The following is a 19,458-nucleotide window of genomic DNA, read 5'->3' on the forward strand; positions in this document are numbered from 1 at the left end:
TGTTTACTTCAAGGGATTCATCATTCCTCCCCACCATCCTGACCTAATTTCCCAGCAGCATTTTTTATCTCACTGAGTATGAATTTTAAGATGGGGAGAGTCATTCCTAAGCAATGTTTGAAAAGTTAGCCCTAAATACCTCACAAAGAAAAGTTTGTATTGAAGCATTGCTAGATCTCTGGCTTTGCAAGGAGTGGGTGCTGAAAAGCTTCCTCTGTAACTCAGGAGAGGCTCCTATGTAGGACAACTTTAAGTGAGATAGTTAGCATGTAGGCAAAAGCTGTGACATCAGCATTCCCATACTTGGGTATTCTATGGTGTCCTGGAGAACACTGTCATCTCTTGTGATGTCACAAGTGCTGTGGTGATACCAGCAGCCTATGGGGCATTTATTCAGTGCTTTTATAGTTGAGCTATAGACATGGTGTCAAGATGAAGCAGACTACTTGGAAAAGAGACTAGAGAGCAGAGAGAGACCAGAAAGAGGCAGAAGGAAGCTAGCCTTTGTTCCCAGTATAAAACAGCAAAAAATAAATCTTCCAGGGGAAGCCACATTGAGCCTTGTCAGGGGATTTAGTGCTTTCTGGGGGAGAAGATAGGCTTGAGCTATACCTTGAAGGAGGTAGGCTTAAAGGACAAGGGCATTTCTGGGAAGCAAGACACTATCCTGGTTCTTTGATTTCCTGCAGAGCAGAGACAGAGTCAATGGTTTCTGGTCGTTAGTTTGGCAGAGATCCAGGAATTTTCCAGGCTGCATATACTGTAAGTTATTGAAGTGCTTAAAGATTACCTACCTAATTGAAATATACCTTTATATACCTAAAAACTTAATTAACTAACATAACTATAAGTTTGATTAACCTAGATGACCATTAATCTGCATTTCCTAATTATTTATTACAATTTTAAATGAGTTGTTAAACATAGTACCTTAAATAAGAGTAGAGATACATACTATATAACAAATTAACTTTAAATTTGTATCAATACACTAAAATCTATCGCAAAGTAAAATGTTTTAAACAAGGTATTGCTCTTTAAAAGTAGATTCAGTAATCTACCCTTTTATCCTATTATATCTATTCTATCCTCTTTTCTTTTTTTAGAGAGGAATTGCATTTTTAACCAATCCCTTTAAATAAAAATAAATATTTATAAATAATATTTTGGGAATTTGGGCATAGCTTCTCATACTATTCCTTACTTCATGGGGCACTTGTATACTTATGGGAATCCTGAGAAAATGAACAATTATAGTTAAATTTTGGCTGTAGTCTATGAGGATGGATTGTCTCACCCAGTTGCTTTGAAGCTGATTTTGGATGTTGGAATATCTGAAGACCTTTCAGGGGGTTTTATAACTTCATATATTCCTTTTCTCTCCCAGGCCTATGTACATTTTTACACACATTAAAAACATTTCAGAGTTTTATTCCATCTGAATATGTCTTATTGTGAATCTATAATCCTTCTGTTTCCAGGAGAGATTTTAAACTGTTAAACTGCCTTGCTAGGATGAAAAGCAGCAGTCTTGGCTGCTGACTTCACTCACCTCAGCTTCCCAACATGGTGAAGGTAATTTACTTCCAGCTCTGTCAGCCATGCTCTCTGCTGACTCTGGAAGGCATTGGGTTGATGTCTCCATCAAGGAGCATATAGCTAGAAACTTTTTTGTCTATAGTAGCAAAAGCTAAATCCACCACACAGAATGCTGTGCAGCTTGTCGACAGCACAATGTACCATGTTGAGAACCCATCATGGTGGGCTCTAGCCCACATGCCATGAACCCACCATACTGTATCTTAAGTCTGTATGGCACTGCTTGCCAAAGAGACAGAACTAGGAAGAAGTTTTTAGATCTGTTTTAGAATCTTTTTTAAAAGCTCAGGTTTTGGGTGGAAATTCTTGCTATCACATTTGGGTTCCAAATGTACTCAGAAAGTTTCTATGGTCTTGCCTGGACTCTAATAGTTCCACCAAATCTCTACCACCCATTGTCCCAGAGCTGCTCAGAACCAAGTAAACACACAGAGGGTTATTATTATTTACCAACTATTGTACATGACAGGCTACTTGCTATTTAGCTCTTATGTCTTAAATTAATCAATTTCTATTAATCTATGTTTTGCCATTTGTTTCATGGCTTACCAGTCTGTTGGCATGTTGTTTCATGGGCAGCAGGACTCCATGTTTCTCTTTTCTGTCTCCCACCTTGGATTTACTGCCTGCCTTTAAGCTGCCTTGCCATAGGCCAAAGCAGATTTCTTTTATTAACCAATGGGTTATATATATTCATAGCACGTACAAAGACATCACCCAGCAAGCTACATTTTAAATGGACTAAATATCTGCTTAAAAAGAGAGAAACCACTGTTGGTCCTTGAAGCCTATGTCTCTATCCAATGCCAATAAAGTCATGGTTATTAGAGGACTACCTACAAATACCAATTTTCTGAACCAATACAGTCCCTAATAATCAATTAACATGTGGGCTTACACTTACATGTCAGTGTAGTTTATACAACTCATCAAAGAAATTTGTATTTCAGCATATGAAGTCATCTACAGAAAATCACAGCCAATTAAATATTTAGTGGTGGATCCCAGGCACAATGAACATGTCTACAAAACAATGACTGTACCCATGTGTTAGAGAATATTATGGAAGTGGTAACATAAATATTAAACTGCCAGATGCTCAGTGAATTTCTTATGAGATTGTGTCTCTTTTTATGTCAGATTTATACTCATTTAGTATTAGAAGCAGCTGTCTAAACATGATCTGAATAAGCTCAGCACCAAGTGATATGCAGAGAAGGGCAAGGAAAAGCCCATGAAACCTTAACTTTACATAAATTACTATAAGAAACTAAGGATTGCTCAGAGTGAAAAAAAATGAACTTTCTCAAAAAAGAACACAGTGATTGCTTAGCTAATGCATCAATTAAATTATGGAAAAAAGAACTTCCATGTAGAGTAGTGAAACAGGATTTCTTGCTCACTTCACATATTTTCATTTGCTTAACATGCCCAACTGTTAGGTTGGGATCCAGAATTTCTGACAGAGACTCAGCTGTTAAATAGGTGATCACTTGTGAACTGTGTTAAGAAGTTCAACTGTTAAGATGATATAAGCACAGGAAGGCCCTAACCAGTTGTTGATAACTTTGTGAACTAATCAGAGTTGTAACAAGTGTCTTACTTTGTTCATACAGTTTCCATGAGATGAGTAGCATTTTGTTCACATGTTCTAACCATTAGTGACTGAAATAAGATAAACATAAGAAAAATAAGCCTTTCATCCATTTACTGATATTTCCTCTGTAGTTTTCTTAGTGCAATGGAGTTCAGTAGACCCTCTCCAGTGAATGTATCTTGGTTGGTTGAACACTTCCTTATATTATAAGAATATGTCAGCAGGCATGAGAGTACACATTGGCATTAGACCCATAAACACACATAAGCAAAAACATTAATCTGAGGTTCACTCTTTACAATATATTTTTAGTTTAATGTACTTGAAGTTAAATGTAAAACCAGATAAGGAATAGTAGGAGATTAGAAACAGAGATATGGGAAATACTGTCTGTAGTATTATAATATTGATTAAGGACCTACAATAATACATTTATGTAATATGGTAAATTATTTTTTGTATTCAATTCAATGCCCTTGTAATACTACAACATCCATTTAAAATAGAGTTATGCCTGAGGCCTCCTGCAAGGTGCCCAGGTCCCAGAGAAAAGGTATGGAGTAAGTAAGGGTAAGATGAGACAGGGATTATTGCCCAGAGAATCTTGCAGCCTGACTGACTAGCAGCCAGAGTGATTAATTATTTATACAGAATTCATTAATTAGAGATAGATTCACATTGTTCCAAAACATAGATAAAACAAATTTTGTTTTGGGGCATGTGTTTAAACTTTTTCTCTTGTGCTTCTGTGATTATAAGTTTAGTCATCATTAATGAACTGTGGCAAAATACAGTTATCTTTTACAATCATGTTTCCTCAAGTTTAGTCATCATTGATAAACAGTTATCTTTTACAATAATTTTTACAATTCAACCACAGAATCTAATTTTTTAAGAAACTAGAGACATATGATAGCCTGTTCTCAAGTTGGTAACTTTTGTGGCTTCAAAGACTCTAGACAAAAATGAAAATTCCATGCCAGCCTGGCAGTTTGGCATGTCCCAAGCAATTTATTATTAACTATTAATTGTTAGAATGCTTTAGAAAAATCCCCAGGCAAAAGTTGTTGCAGTTATTATTAAATTTCTGGCATAACACAATATTTTTTATATTTTTCTAGAATTTATTTACAGGTTTAATCCTGGCATTCTTAATGTTCCTTCATCATAGACAGCACAATGGCTCTTCATGAGCTAACTTTTCTCAGAAATAAATGTCCTGACACCTCATCCTTTTATCATCTTTTCATATCATTCTTTGCCTATCAATATATGTTTCTCTGTGGGGCTAATTTTACTTTAATGCTGTATGTGCCACATAATTGCCTGAGAGTACACTGGGAAGAGTTTTGCAATCTGATCTGTGGCCAACTCCTTCAGCCCACTGTATCTTGTTGACCTTTGTAATTTTTCTTTGTTTTGATTATCTTGTCCCTGAGAAAGTACAGGGACAGATGTTTCAGAATATGTCATATCCTCTAAAGGAAGCCTCTGGATTCTATATGCTTGTCACATTCTCCAAAGAGTCAGAAAGACCATGAAATAGATAAGAATATCTCTCTAAAATTGGGAGGGATAGTATGTTCAGGTCTTTCCTGATAAAGCTTAGAAGCAGAACTCCTAGGAGAAGGCATAAATGATTTACAAGAAATTTCCTATCTATTCAATATCCCCAAATTGTACAAATATTAAAAGTCCCTCAAGCATGCAACCAGTCAAGATCAAACACAAAAAATGACACAGAAGCAATCATGAAGCTTAGATTTGCTGGATCTTCAACCAGCTGTGACCTGCATTTCTCATCAGATATGACCACACCATTATTGTGCAAGTTAGTTCACTAAATATTCTGTAAGAAGTCTTTTCTAGAGTAATCATCCAGCATGCCCCAATTAAATAGGATCCAAATTAACTTTTCCTGCAGGAACAAATAATGGGGCAAAGTTAAGTGATACGAATAATTTTTTATGTTAGATTTAGTTTTTCTATTATATTAATGAATATAATATACTTTATTCATTAAAATAATTTAAACTTCCATCAATTATAAAAAGAGATGAACAATTCACATGTACATGAAAAATAGTAAGATCAGACATTGAAGAAACCATATCTGGGTACCATAAGTCATTTTACCAATTTTGAAAATTACTTCCAAATTAACTTTTTATCTGTTGACAAGTTTAGCATTACTTTTATATAGTCAAAGAATAGGTAAAATTTGCTGATGGCTACTCTTGCTAATTTCTGTCTATAAAATTTTATTGAGGAAGTTCTATTCTTGGGCTCATTAGTACTTAATAAGCAGTCAATTTTCTTCCTTAATGAGAAATTATGAATACAATTCATTGTGAACACTCAATTAAGTCCTTCCTTGTTTGAATACAGACTAGTGGCTATTGCTTTCATGCCCTGTATGTCTCTAGTGACAGATATAAGAGGATTGGTTTAGGAATGAAGAAAACACAGACAGATTTAACACAGAGATACAAAGAAAAGTTGGGATCAGGTGTTCTGTGTTCTCTGATAAGAAACCACAACAACCTGGATGCTCTGTATCAGTAATACCTATATTCAAATAGATTCAAAGAGTTATTGCATATTGATAACAGAGAGGCAAAGTTATTATCTAAAGTGATGCAGGTAGACATGCTTGGCTCTTCGAAGAGCTTTCATTCTCTGTAGCCTTGAACTGCTGAGGTCTAAAACTCTGAAGAGAATTTATGGTGAACAGTTTTGGCACAAACTAACAATATCCTCACATGATCACAAGATGTGTAATGTTTCAAGCCTCAAGCAATGAGAGGAAGCCTTTTTTTATGTGTGTCTAAGTCTTTGACCTAGATCTGCTAATAAAAACAACTCAAATTCATTCTTACACCAACTCAGGTCTTAACACATGCATATACTTCCAATAATTGAACCTGTTATAGTTTTCCTAAAGCAATCTACTTTGTATTTTCATGATGTTTTTTATTGTATAATCTATAATGTAATGTCTGACACTAGATACAAAATACCTGTATAAAATCAATGTTGAACACTCTAATGAAGAAGAAATTGAATACTGGCTTTATTGTATTTATTGATAATTGAGAAAAAAAGGAAGAATAACTTGAAATTTAAAACAATCTGTATTTTATTTGATAAAATCTCAAATATCAGAAAAACAATAATATTTATATAAAAGCTATATCATTCTGAGCTCAATATCCATCCCATAAAATATACAGAAAATTATGCAGTGATTTTTGACTCAATATGGCTATTAGCAAACTATTCCTGGCATACATTAAGCCTTCACATTTTAAGTTATTATTACCTTCATCTATTGTCAAATTAACCACATATCATTTAAATACATGATTTCTGTGTAATTCTGTTTAATTCATTGCTATATATGTAGATGGTTTTCCAAGGAAAATTTCATGTCAACATAAATTTCTTGGTAAAATATTTCTAAAATCACATCAAGCATAAGGCTTCCTGATGTCACTCATCTGACATTGAGTAAGGTTTGAATATTTGATAAAGGTTTCCTTCCACTACTGACATTTTAAAGAACACTTTTATTGTATGATTACTGGGGCAAATATTACCCTTTGAGTTTGTTTCTTTCATAAATTTTCTGACATTCTCTAAGTTTTGATCTTCCTTTAAATTTTTTTTAAAATTCTGTACATTTGTTAAATTTCATTCCATTAGGAATATTCTGTTTGGCTTCAATATCTGAGGACTCCATAACACTTGCTACTTTCTTAATATTGTATGTGTTATCTCTAGTATGTACTATGTGATGATTTTTAAGATTTAAGTACCCAAATAATGTTTTTGCAATGCTTTGTATTTGTAAGCTTTCTCTAATATATAGTTTTAGTGAGTTTTTGCAGAGATGATACATGGGGAAAGGACATAACATATTAATTATAATTTTAAGGGTTCTGTATTCAATGGGTCTAAAGTGCCTTGAACATATTAATCATAGACAAAGAACTTGTCGCAATCTGTATATTTTAACTTTCTTCTCCATTATGGATTCCTTGATAAACTTGAAGTGTTGAGGCCCTGGTAAAGGATTTGTCACATTATTTTCCTCTGTAAATTTTCTCTTCTGTTTGTATTCTGTGATGCATTTGTAGATGTGAGTCTGTGCTAAAAAACTTGCCACATTCTCTGCATTTGTATGATTTCACTCAAGTGTGTATTCTTTGATGAACTTTAAGTGTTGAGTTTCCAGTAAAGGACTTTCCACAATCTAAACATTTGTAAGGTTTTTCTCCAGTGTGTATTCTTTGATGAACTTTTAGTGTTGAGCCTTTGGTAAAGGACATTTCACATTCGTCACATTTGTAAGGCTTAACTCCAGTATGTATTCTTTTATGAATTTGAAGTGTTGAGCTCTGAGTAAATGACTTTCCACACACATTACATTTGTAAGGTTTCTCTCCAGTATGGATTCTTTTATGAACTTGAAGTGTTGAGCTATCAGTGAAGGACTTTCCACAATCTGAACATTTGTAAGGTTTTTCTCCAGTGTGTATTCTTTGATGAACATTAAGTTGTGAGCCTCTGGTAAAGGACTTTCTACACATATTACATTTGTAAGGTTTTTCTCCAGTGTGTATTCTTTGATGAACTTTAAGATTTGAGCTAACATTAAAGGATTTTCCACATACATTACATTTGTAAGGTTTTTCTCCAGTGTGTACTTTTTGATGAACCTTTAGTGCTGAGCTGTCATTAAAGGACTTTCCACATACATTACATTTGTAAGGTTTATCTCCAGTGTGTATTCTTTGATGAACTTTTAGTGTTGAGACTTTGGCAAAGGACTTTCCACATTCTTTACACTTGTAAGGCTTCACTCCAGTATGTATTCTTTGATGAATTTGAAGTGCTGAATTCTGAGTAAATGACTTGTCACATATATTACATTTGTAAGGTTTATCTCCAGTGTGGATTCTTTTATGAACTTGAAGTTTTGAGCTATCTGTAAAGCACTTTCCACAATCTGAACAGTTGTAAGGTTTTTCTCCAGTGTGTATTCTTTGATGAACTTTTAGTGTTGTACTGTGAGTAAAGGCTTTTCCACATACATTACATTTGTAAGGTTTTTCTCCAGTGTGTATTCTTTGATGAACTTTAAATGTTGAGCTACAAATAAAGGCCTTTCCACATATCTTACATTTGTTAGTTTCTCTCCAGTATGTATTCTTTTATGAACTTGAAGTGTTAAACTTCGAGTAAATGACTTATCACATACATTACACTTTTAAGGTTTATCTCCACTGGGGATTCTCTGATGAACTTGAAAATTTGAGGCCTTGTTAAATGACTTGTCACATTCTTTACATTTGTATAATTTCTCTCCTGTATCGATCCTCTCATGAATATGAAGTGTTGAACTCTGAGTAAAAGACTTGCCACATGCTTCACATATAAAAAGTTTTTCTCCAGTATTGGTTCTCTGAGGAAGATGAAGAGAAAACCCACTGGCAAAGGACTTGCCATACACAGTACATTTGAAAGCATTCTCTTCAGTGTGAATTTTACAATGACCTCTGTATTTTGGTGCATGTAAGAGGAACATGTCATGCTCTGCATATTTGTATGATTCTTTTGTCATATGGATTTTATAATGTTCCTTAAGTACTGATAAAATAGAAAGCAACTTTCCACACATTTTACATTTGTACAATTTTTCTCCAGTATGAACCACATTAATTCTAAGGAAGTCTGAACATGTCCTGTAACTCCTCCCAAATTTCTTATATTTTTGTCCAACACTGAATCTTGGATTCCTCTCCAATTTTGAAGGGCCGGTGAAATACTGTCTACATGCTTTGAATGTTGGTTGTTTCCCTCCAGTGTGGCTTGAGTCATTTTGAATATTTGATAGGAAATGGCAAGATCTGAATGGAAATGACACAGAGTTACCTTTTTGAGGAGAAGCTAGAACTTCTTCATCTATTCTGTCAGGAATGTCAGTGATGGGTGCTGGATGAAGATCATTTCCTTCAGCACATGATTCAGTGTCCTCATTGTCAGATCTACATGCCCGGAACACCTTTATGTGTAATTCACCAAGGCGATTATATCCAAACTGTCCTGATATTTCTCTTTGGCAAGTATCCTGTGTATACTCTTTTGGAAACAACTCCTGAGTGGGATAACAAAACAGAGCTAGAAGAAGTAAAAGGCAATTATTTTCTGTGTGGAATAAGATAAAAATAATATAGAAACTTTTTCATAAAATGACACCAATATATGGAAAGTAGCAAAAAGATGTATCATAAATCTTCAGCACTTCTTCCATAAGGAATTAATGTCCAAAGATGATGGACATGGAGAAGTCCATATCATGAACTTGTATTTTATAATATGTAAAATTTTAAAGGGTTCTCTTTAAGAATGTCATTTAAGCATCCATTTTAAACATAATTGTTAGAATATGAAGTGAAACTCTTAGCCATTATTAAAAATATCCTGTCCACTTGGAAATGCATTATCAATTTAGAACAAAATATCTCTTCCAACCAGGTAGTGGTAGTGGTGCATGATTTTAAACCTAGCACTTTGGAGGCAGAGTCAGGCAGATCTTTGTGAGTTGAAGGCCAGCCTGGCCTAAAGAGTAAGATCCAGGACAGGCACCACAATTATACAGAGAAACCCTCTCTGAAAAAAATCTTTTCCAAACAGATAAATGTTAAAATTATTAAAATAAAAATAGCATATATAGATTTTCTATGATTAATGATTATTAATACATGTTAATATGTAGTTTTTGAAGAAGAGTCATTATTAAAAAGAAAAAATAAAATCATCATGAAAAACAAATATCCCTATACCCCTGTAGAGAGAATGTTTCAAAAATCTCCACAATCACATTGATAATTCTTTAGGCCTTTCATTTCTTCAGATACCTTAGGATATCTCAAATTGATAAAAGACTGGCCTTTCATCTCAACATTTGGAAGGCAGTGGCAGGTGCATCTCTGTGGGTATGAGGCCAGCCTGATCTACATATTCATTTCCAAGCTAATCAGGGCTACATGGTTACAGATTATGTAATAAAAAAAAAATGAAGCAGTGAGAAAAGTAAATTATATGTCCAGGAAAGAAAAAGAATGCCAAAATGTAACTCAGCAAAACTGGCCCAGGGTGACAAAAAATGGATGTGTTTCTCAACTGTACAGCTAATTGTCAACAAGGCAAATGTTAATCTTGGCCTCGATATATCCTGCCCTAACATAACTAACTGATAGAACCATTCCAGTTGGCCCATCAATGTGAATCACAGTCTGGCTTTTTCTTAAAGTGTTCTTCGCTGACTTGAATGCAGAATATGAATAGTGGCCAGAGTGCATTACAATCTCTTTTTTCCAAAAGGATCTAATATGTTTGGATTCAAAAACAAAAAATCAAGCTGGGTGGTGGTGGCACATGTCTTTAGTCCCAGTACTCAGGACACAGAGTATTTATTCCCAGAACTCAGGAGGCAGAGACAGGCTAATATCTGTGAGTTCAAGGCCAGCTTGCACTACAGAGAAAGTTCCAGGACAGCCAGGGCAAATACACAGAGAAACTCTGTCCCCTGAAAAACAACAAATTGATAAATGGCCTACTGAATAAAATTTATATTTTCAAAGTAGACTGAAATGTAGTATTCTATTTCAAAGAAAGATATCAGAAGTTTACATGTGAAATTTACAAATTATTTTAAATGTAAATTTAATGTAAATATAAATATATCATTTCAAGCTTATCTCAGTCACTTTCCCTCCAACTCTTCTCATATCACCAAATCAATTATGTAACCTCCATTTGATAATTGTTACTCATATATTTATATGTATTTTTTCAAATATGTGAACAAATTATATAAAGCTTCAGAATGTTAGTCCAGCTTTATTGTTCATGATTATATCATTTCAGGTCTCACCACTTTGCATTAGATAAGCAATAATAGTATAACTATGGAAGATGGTCCTTGTCAGAGCATTCATTAAGTGTCTATAATTCTTTAGTAAGGGATTTGAGATAGAGGGACACTATGAATTAGGAAACAAAAATTCCAGAGAGTTTTTCAGTTATGATGGAAGTAAACTCAGTACAATGGTGAAAGAGAGACAAGCAATAACCTTAGCACCACACATAAGAATCTTGATATGTTTTTTTGGTGTAGAATAAATATTATGTGTAAAACGATACTATGACTTTTTTCTTTCCTCTCTGTATCACCTTGAACTTCATATTATCTTATACTGAAACTTAGGACTTTAAGCAGAATGTGGAACAGGTATGGAAAGAGTAAGTATCCTTTATGTTGCCAATTATATAAGAACTGTTTTGAGTTTTCTCTATTTAGAATGATTATGTTGGTAAATACTTACAATAAACACACTCTATTATACGTAGATATGATCCTCCTACTGTTGAATTTTTATAATGAAGGGATGTTGTGTTTTGTCAGAAGCCTTTTCTGCATTTAATGAAGAGATCATTTGGTTACTTTCTTATAGTCTGCTCCAATAATATATCACATGTATTGATTTTATTATTTTGATTCCCATTATCATCTCCTGGATGAAGCCACCTTGATCCTAGAAGATAATTATTTTCAAGTGTTCTTAAAATGGAACTATTCCATTTTGTTTTATAATTTGCAATGTGTTGGTGTTAGCTTTTCTCTAATGTTCTGGTGGGATTCTGTTTCAAACCCATCTTATTTCCTACCTTGAATTATTTTTATTGTTCCTTCTATTCAACTTCAGAACATGTGACATGATAAATTATTTATTTCATTTGGTTTATCTTTGTTAAGTTATATGCTAAAAAATTAATTCATTTGTTTTTGCTATTATACATATTGTATGTAAGTGAATGGAACTGAAAAGAATTATTCTAAGTGACTTAATCCAGAAAGACAAATACTATATATTTTCATAAATTTGTGGATGCTAGCTTTAAAGATTTTGGTTTCTATATGGAGTTTAGGTAGCTAGTATGGGGCCACTGGGGTGTAGAGTTTTTTCCATAGACTAGATAATTAAAAACATCACTATTAAAAAGTTGGAGAAATTAAAACAGTATTAAGTCATAAAAGTAATGATAGAGTATTGTAGAATAGCAAATACAAAGAGGAGTAACAAAGATTACAGTCCTTTCCTTGATAATCTTAGAAATATATTTATTGACTATATGTATGTGGGTACATATGGTTAAATGGTAGTTTTCAGGAACCTCATTCCACTGTCTGTGTCCTAGTGATTGAACTCTGGTCAACAAACTTGAAGTGAAGCATCTTTAACTTTCTGGACATGAGAAATCTTTTGAGGAAACATAGGAAACCATACTTCTGTAGAAGTTTGTTAAAATGCATACATGTGTAAAAACTATTTAATTGTCATTTCTTTACAATGGTGTATAAAATACCCAAACTTGAAATCATGTCCAACAAATAAAGCCTCATGAACTAGTAACTGTGTGCATTGTTTTCTGGTGTTATATACAAGCATAGTGTGTGTATTGCCTTTGTAATTAGTTACCAGGCAGTGGTGGCACACACCTTTAATCCCAGCATTTGGTAGGCAAAGCCAGGCAGATATCTGTGAGTTCAAGGCTAGCTTGGTCTACAGAGCGGGATCCAGGATAGGCACTAAAACTACATGGAGAATTCCTATTTCAAAATATAACAACAACAACAACAAAAACCCAAAAACAATGATAAGGCTCACATATTTAAAGCACGGAATGCAGAGATATCAAACTTATGTTCAACTGGACACTTTAACCCAACTGAAATACATTCATGGTGTTAGAAGGTAGTATATATTCTATATGAGAAGAAAAGTACTCATCAGTCTTTCCTTGTTATGAACCATGTGACTATATATTCTCACTAGCCTGAAAGGAATGCACAAAACTGGCAGATTTTGGTTGGCAATTACTAACCAGCAAGTGATTGTCTTACACCCAACTTTATTGTTGGAACCGATACTTGACACTGTTATTGCAGCCAAGAAACTGAGACCAAATTGTCATGGCCTGAGATGAAAAAACTATTATTATTTTGCTTAATGAACATGGCATAAATGAATGCTATATTGTTATACCCATAGAATTATGCATCACTCATCCTTTACTAGAAAAGTTTAATATGGAAAATTTGTAGAACTGAGCCATATCTTGGGTTTTTTATCTTAACCCTTACATCGTGGGTTAGATACCTATGAAAAAATTGATACAGAGAGAAGATAAAGACAAGAAATGGTAAATAACTCTAGAGAAGAAGAAGTTTACAAACATTTTAGGACCAATGGCCATACAATCACCAACTATGTGCAGCAAGGCCAAAACCCACAGAAGACCAAGTCAGACAAAATCTCAGCTTATAAAATGGAAAGTAGACCAAAAGTCACAACATTTTTACAAGAACATATGTGCAGTTCCTAGCTTCCAGAAAGAAGAAAATAACAGCAGGGAATATCAATAATATTCAAAGTCTTGTGTTCAGAAACAGTTGGCTAGCACAAATCTTCCTCATTTTTTAAAATCTATTTTCTGTTATTTCTTTGATAAGGAGAATGAGATATGGTGCAGGAATCATGACATTGGTTTAGTGTGGTAAAGGGATGGTACGCAAGGAGGTAAAAGAACTAAAAATAAATTGATCCCTATACAGTATAAAAAATTCAAAAAATAAGAATAGCACTAGAATTACTGTCACACAGGAGAAAAATTCAAAAATTTGTTAGAACACAGAATAAAGCCCCACATACATTGTCAAATTGCTATTGGTATACTAAATTCCACCTAATCACTATTCTGATGAAATGGTGGAAAATCATGTAAAATTCTCTGTGTGCCTGATCCTAGTACACAATTCTAAACAAAATTCTTAGGCATCGCTTCTAGTGAGGAGCCAGGTTAATCCAAATGTAGTTATTGTTTGTTTCTTTCTTTATATTCCACAAATAAACCAGTTTTATTCCTACTTACCTGAGTCTCTACCTTTTGCTTCCTCTATGCTCACTCTCCAGGGTTCCTTGTTCTTTTCAAGACAGGTGACTAGTTCTGGTTTTGATACAGAAAGGCCTGTGAATTAGAAGAGACAGAATAATTTCTTTACATGATGTGGAAAATAGTTGGGTTCTAACACAGGCTTATACTCAGTGGATATGAAGTTACATAAGGAAAGACTCATAAATGAATTCTTATTAGTACATACTTGACAGGTGTTGTAGACTTTTCAGGAATCCATTATGTTAATTTTGTATGCATTCAACTTCCCTTTAATTACCCCATTACAAAAATAAAACTACTATAATCAAAATGTATTCAACCATTATTGCTAATGAGTGACTGCTGAAAAAAAAACCCATATGGGATTGAAGGGAGTATTTGCTAAATTAAAAGACCACTTAGAATAAGAAAATTTTTAGTAAGTATTACACTCACCAAAATTTTGAAATAAAAGGGTGCTGTGGATATCGCTCTGTATAAATAAACACTGATTGGCCAGTAGCCAGACAGGAAGTATAGGCGGGACTAACAGGGAGGAAAATTGAGAAACAGGAAGGCAGAGGAGGGGACTGCCTGGAGCCACCTCCAGGACAAGCAAGATATAAGATACCAGTAAGCCACGACCCATGTGGCAAAGTATAGAAATGGGCTAAATATAAGAGTAAGAGCTACACAATGATAAGCCTGAGCTAATGGCCAAGCAGTTTAAATAATGTTTGTTTATTTTATAAGTATGCTCCGGGACTGGCAGGACTTGGCAGGAGCTGGAGAGAAAATCTCCAGGTACAATTGGGAGCTTGGATTCATTAATAGAAAACAATTCAAAATACTAATAAAAATTGATAGACATTCCAAGGGCTAAGCAGCAATCATGAAAGAATTTATTCTCACCTACAGAAACCAGGTTGCTGTAGTTCTCCAACATGACCTCTCTGTATAAATTTCTCTGATATGTGTCCAGGCATTCCCATTCCTCCTTGGAGAAATTGATGGCCACGTCATTGAATGTCAACAAACTCTGAAGTGAAAATTCAATTTTGCTTTGTTATGATGGTTTGAGTCCTTATTTGCCCCAGGAAAGAGTATTCAACTAAAAAACTGTCTGTGTTATGAGTAATCAATCTGCAATTTTGCAATGTTATATATTAAGAGAGAGGAAGCTGTGACTTTTTCATGAAAGTGCCCAACAGATAAACATTTTATGAAATGTGCACCTTTTCTCAGTGACAAATAATGTCTGATGTTGTCCTCAGTTGGAATTGAGTTTCAACATTCATCTCTAATGTCAGAAAGTTTGTAAATATTTCAGGTCATAAACTGATATAGTAAGTCATACCAGAATATAAAAGAGGCAGGAAAGAGTGGAAAGCAGGATGTAGAACAGAAATGATACTGAAAATAAAGAATTTATGTTCAGAATAAAATAAAACACAGCCGGGCGGTGGTGGTGCATGCCTTTAATCCTAGCACTCGGGAGGCAGAGGCAGGAGGATCTTTGTGAGTTTGAGGCCAGCCTGGTCTACAGAGCAGGATCCAGGAAAGGCGCAAAGCTACACAGAGAAACCCTGTCTCGAAAAAACAAACAAACAAAAAAAAATAATAAAACACAGAATACAGCTTTCTTACAGTGAGGAACTATAGTGATGGTTGAGAGTTCTGCAAATGAAGCATTAAATTGTGAAATGTCAACCTGTCTCATTTTTGTACATGATTTTACCTGAGAACATGCCATCTGTCCTTCCCTTTCCTTATGATTCCTGTCAAGAAGTTTATTTTAAAGTTTCACCTTTCAGACACTATTCTGTGTGCAAAGGCAGCAGCACCTATATTACCCAATTCCACATGCAGAGACCAGAAAGCAGGGGAAAAAAAGTGACTTGTGCCACAGCAGAAATGTAGAAACATGAACTTGTACAGACAGATCAAAACTCAGCTTCTCCTTTTCTGCATTGAGAGGAATTCCTTTATTCCTTAAGTTCATGGAAATCTCTATCACCTGTGTATGTGGCTTCAGTGTCCTACTTTATACTGTGCACAGACATTTGAAATTGAGTCTGAACATGGCTGTAAAAAGTCCTAGTGACCCCTTTCTCACATTTCATTTCACTGAGATCATTAATTAAAACATAACTTGTACCTTTATTTGAAATAGTGGAGGACTCTGAGGGGTGGCCCCAGCTGAAAGTATTTCTCATACAGGGTAAGTAATATACTTGCCTACAGCCAAGGCCCAGCAGGAAATTGATACCACACCATTATCTCCAATAAAGCATTCCCTTTAGTTTCCATGATCCATTCTAAAATTCCACTATTTTACAGTTTGGCAGTGAGACAAATGATTAGATTCTCTCTTAAGTGTATTTTAAACCGTGAAAATTCTTCTTTTGGTTTCACTTGCAAATGCTGTATCTAAATAATGGTATCACTGGACTCAGTTTAATATTTTTGGTTGATAATGAAGACACTTCAACTCCAACCACCTAAACTTTCCTTGTTGAGAATTTTGATTGTTTGCCAAATCCACATGAATATACGTACATTTTGCCTATAAGTTCTCCATTAGTTCATTTGTTCAAAGAATGTACTATGTTACGTGGAATGTAATATTGCATCAGCTCCCAGGGTAGTGATTGTTAGCAGGTGTCAGTGCAATTGAAGGGCATTGCAACTTCACTGTAAGGTTAATAGGTAGCAAAGAGAAATGATGGAATAGACTCTTTGAATCTAGCCAAACACACACACACACACACACACACACACACACAAAAAAAAAAAAAAAAAAAAACCACACACACAAAAAAAAAAACCAGAAGAAAACTTGCCTGAGAAGACAATTTCATACCACCTTATGACTGGCAAATTCTGTTTGGAAGTATGTATTAAATTTAAACAATTAAACTTATTATATAACACAGTATGCCTTTCACAAAAATAATACTTTAAACATTATCCATTGACAAAGAGTTATACTATGCATTAACACAGATAATTTATTTTGAAAAAAATAAAGTGAGAAAACAGTGAAAAGCAGCACATACTCATATGACATGCATTCAAAAATCTTTACCTTGACAACCACATCAGAAAACGAAAAAAAGGCTTGTAAAAACTGAGAGGTAATGTACAGGTTTGGGATCACCACTAAAAAGCATTTGTAGAACAGGCAACAAATCTTACTTCCATATATACATTTACCTGAGAAAAAGCCATGTCTCTTTTCTCTTTCATCTGGATCCACTCAGAAAACTTTTCTCAAAATTTCACCTTCCTGATAATGTTTTGGGTTTCAAAACAAGAAAGTCTCATATACTTTCTACCACACTAAGAGACTGGAAGGCAGGATCAAAAAGCTCACTCTGTGTACTTTAACAGAGCAGAGATGTAGAATAACATGAGCTCCCAGAGGCAGACAAAACTGTAGATCCTACTTTTATGCTATCAGGTAGGTAGTCTGTTTGGCCAGCATCATGAGTGTTTTTAGTGCAGACCTGGCAGCATGGTTAAATTGACGTACTATAGATAGCAGAGTCAGGTTTGCATTGCAAATTGAGGCTGAGCACAGCTGACTTTGAGAAGCATTAAGGGCCCTCACATTCTCTTTCTCTAGGGTGTGTGATTAAAGCAAAATGAGGCTTCAATGGAGGATAACAGACAGTATCTGTGGGGTAGTCTTAGATGAAAATAATTCTTTAAGTGGGTAAAACACCTAGTTGCTTGTGTCCAAGAAGCATGAAGGCAATGTATTCCCCTCTAAAGTCTCAACTGACTTTCCCTATTGGTTTCCATGTTCTGATTTATAATACTAAGATTCTGCAAATTTGCAGTGAGACTCAAGATAAAAACTTTCACAAATTTATTTTTACAGTGACATTACTTCACCCAGGGATGAATTGGATAGTTCTTACTCAAACACCCCATTAATATTTGGAAGTAACCTGGAAAACTTGTTTTGTCTTTTTCTTGCACTAATGTAAGGTATTTACTGGAATCAGTGCTGCGTGACTTTCATGTACTTTGCAGAAATTCAAAGGAGGAATTCACATGTGCTCCATGGTGTTTAAATTTCAATATTCAGTTTTTACTTACTACAACTTATACATATGTTTTCCATACGATTCCAATGAACACCAATTCCTCACTTTGGAATAAAAGCCAAATTTCAAAAGCCATACAGAAGATTAAAGAGAAAATACTAAACTGAAGATGCAAAGATCTTGTTTGGATATGGAATTCTGCAGCATAACCATCTCCTTCATAAATGAATAAACCTTTCACCACAGTCCAGATGTATATGTCAAGGCTCTGCAGAAAGAATCCAGACTGGAACCCAGACTATGAGGAAGAAAATAAAACTGGGGGTAGAATTAAGTGTAATCAGTTCAGAGAAAGACAGAAGCATGATAACAATAACACCAGCCATGTGCTTCTCCTTACTCACAGTGGGCATAACAAATCGCAGTTATGTTAATTTACCTGTATGTTCCCCAAAATTTATTTAGTAATGGCATGCAAACTAATGTCTTCCTATATGACAAACTTGGTGTATAAATTGCATGGTTATTAGTTGTATGTTATCATCTAGTCTCTCATTCAACTGTATCAATTCCACACCTGCAGAAGGCACATTGGATTCATTGAGATTAGGTGAAGAATCTGCCTGGGCATTGAAATGATACCTTCCTTAACCTTGCTTCTACCACAAAGTTCTATACCAAAGATTTTTATTTTAACATCAAAGAGATTATGTCTGTCACAATTTGAATGGATGTGTTGTCCCCAAACAGACATATGTCCATTCATGGACATAAGGCAGAGAACCACTCTGAGACCATGACAAACATATGTTACACTAGACATGAGTTAAATGCTGCCTTATTTCTCCTAATAAATTGGCATCTCTACCTTGGTAAAACTGCAATTAAAAGTCATTTCTTAAGACTGGAATAATCTATTACTCATAAATCTTTCCTCCATATTCCTTTTTGTTTCTCTTTATTGATGGTTCCAAATATTACTGCTCTGAGGATATGGAAATATGTCATCTGAACTAGTTTGTGGTACATTGGAAATGGAAAGTACTGTGTATTTCCCTTGAAATTTTAATAAAAAGGAACAACATGCTTCCATGCCTATATATTAATAAGTTTGTACATGAATAAATCAGACAAATGATAAAGCAGGTATGCAGTGAGCAGAGTCTTACATTATTCAAGCACATACTTCAGCATAGAGACCCA

The 19,458-nt window shown here is 34.5% G+C and overlaps 1 long non-coding RNA gene across 1 annotated transcript; it reads left to right on the plus strand.

Moving 5' to 3' along the window:
* The first annotated feature begins 691 nt into the window (after window positions 1-691).
* Window positions 692-12,678, plus strand: LOC131900999 (uncharacterized). The gene is made up of 3 exons (XR_009376301.1): window positions 692-762; window positions 11,472-11,506; window positions 12,464-12,678. It is a non-coding gene; the product is annotated as an uncharacterized LOC131900999 (long non-coding RNA).
* The last annotated feature ends 6,780 nt before the right edge of the window (window positions 12,679-19,458 follow it).

This window comes from Peromyscus eremicus, unplaced genomic scaffold (genome assembly GCF_949786415.1).
Source record: "Peromyscus eremicus unplaced genomic scaffold, PerEre_H2_v1 PerEre#2#chrX_unloc_1, whole genome shotgun sequence".
Taxonomy (NCBI): domain Eukaryota; kingdom Metazoa; phylum Chordata; class Mammalia; order Rodentia; family Cricetidae; genus Peromyscus; species Peromyscus eremicus.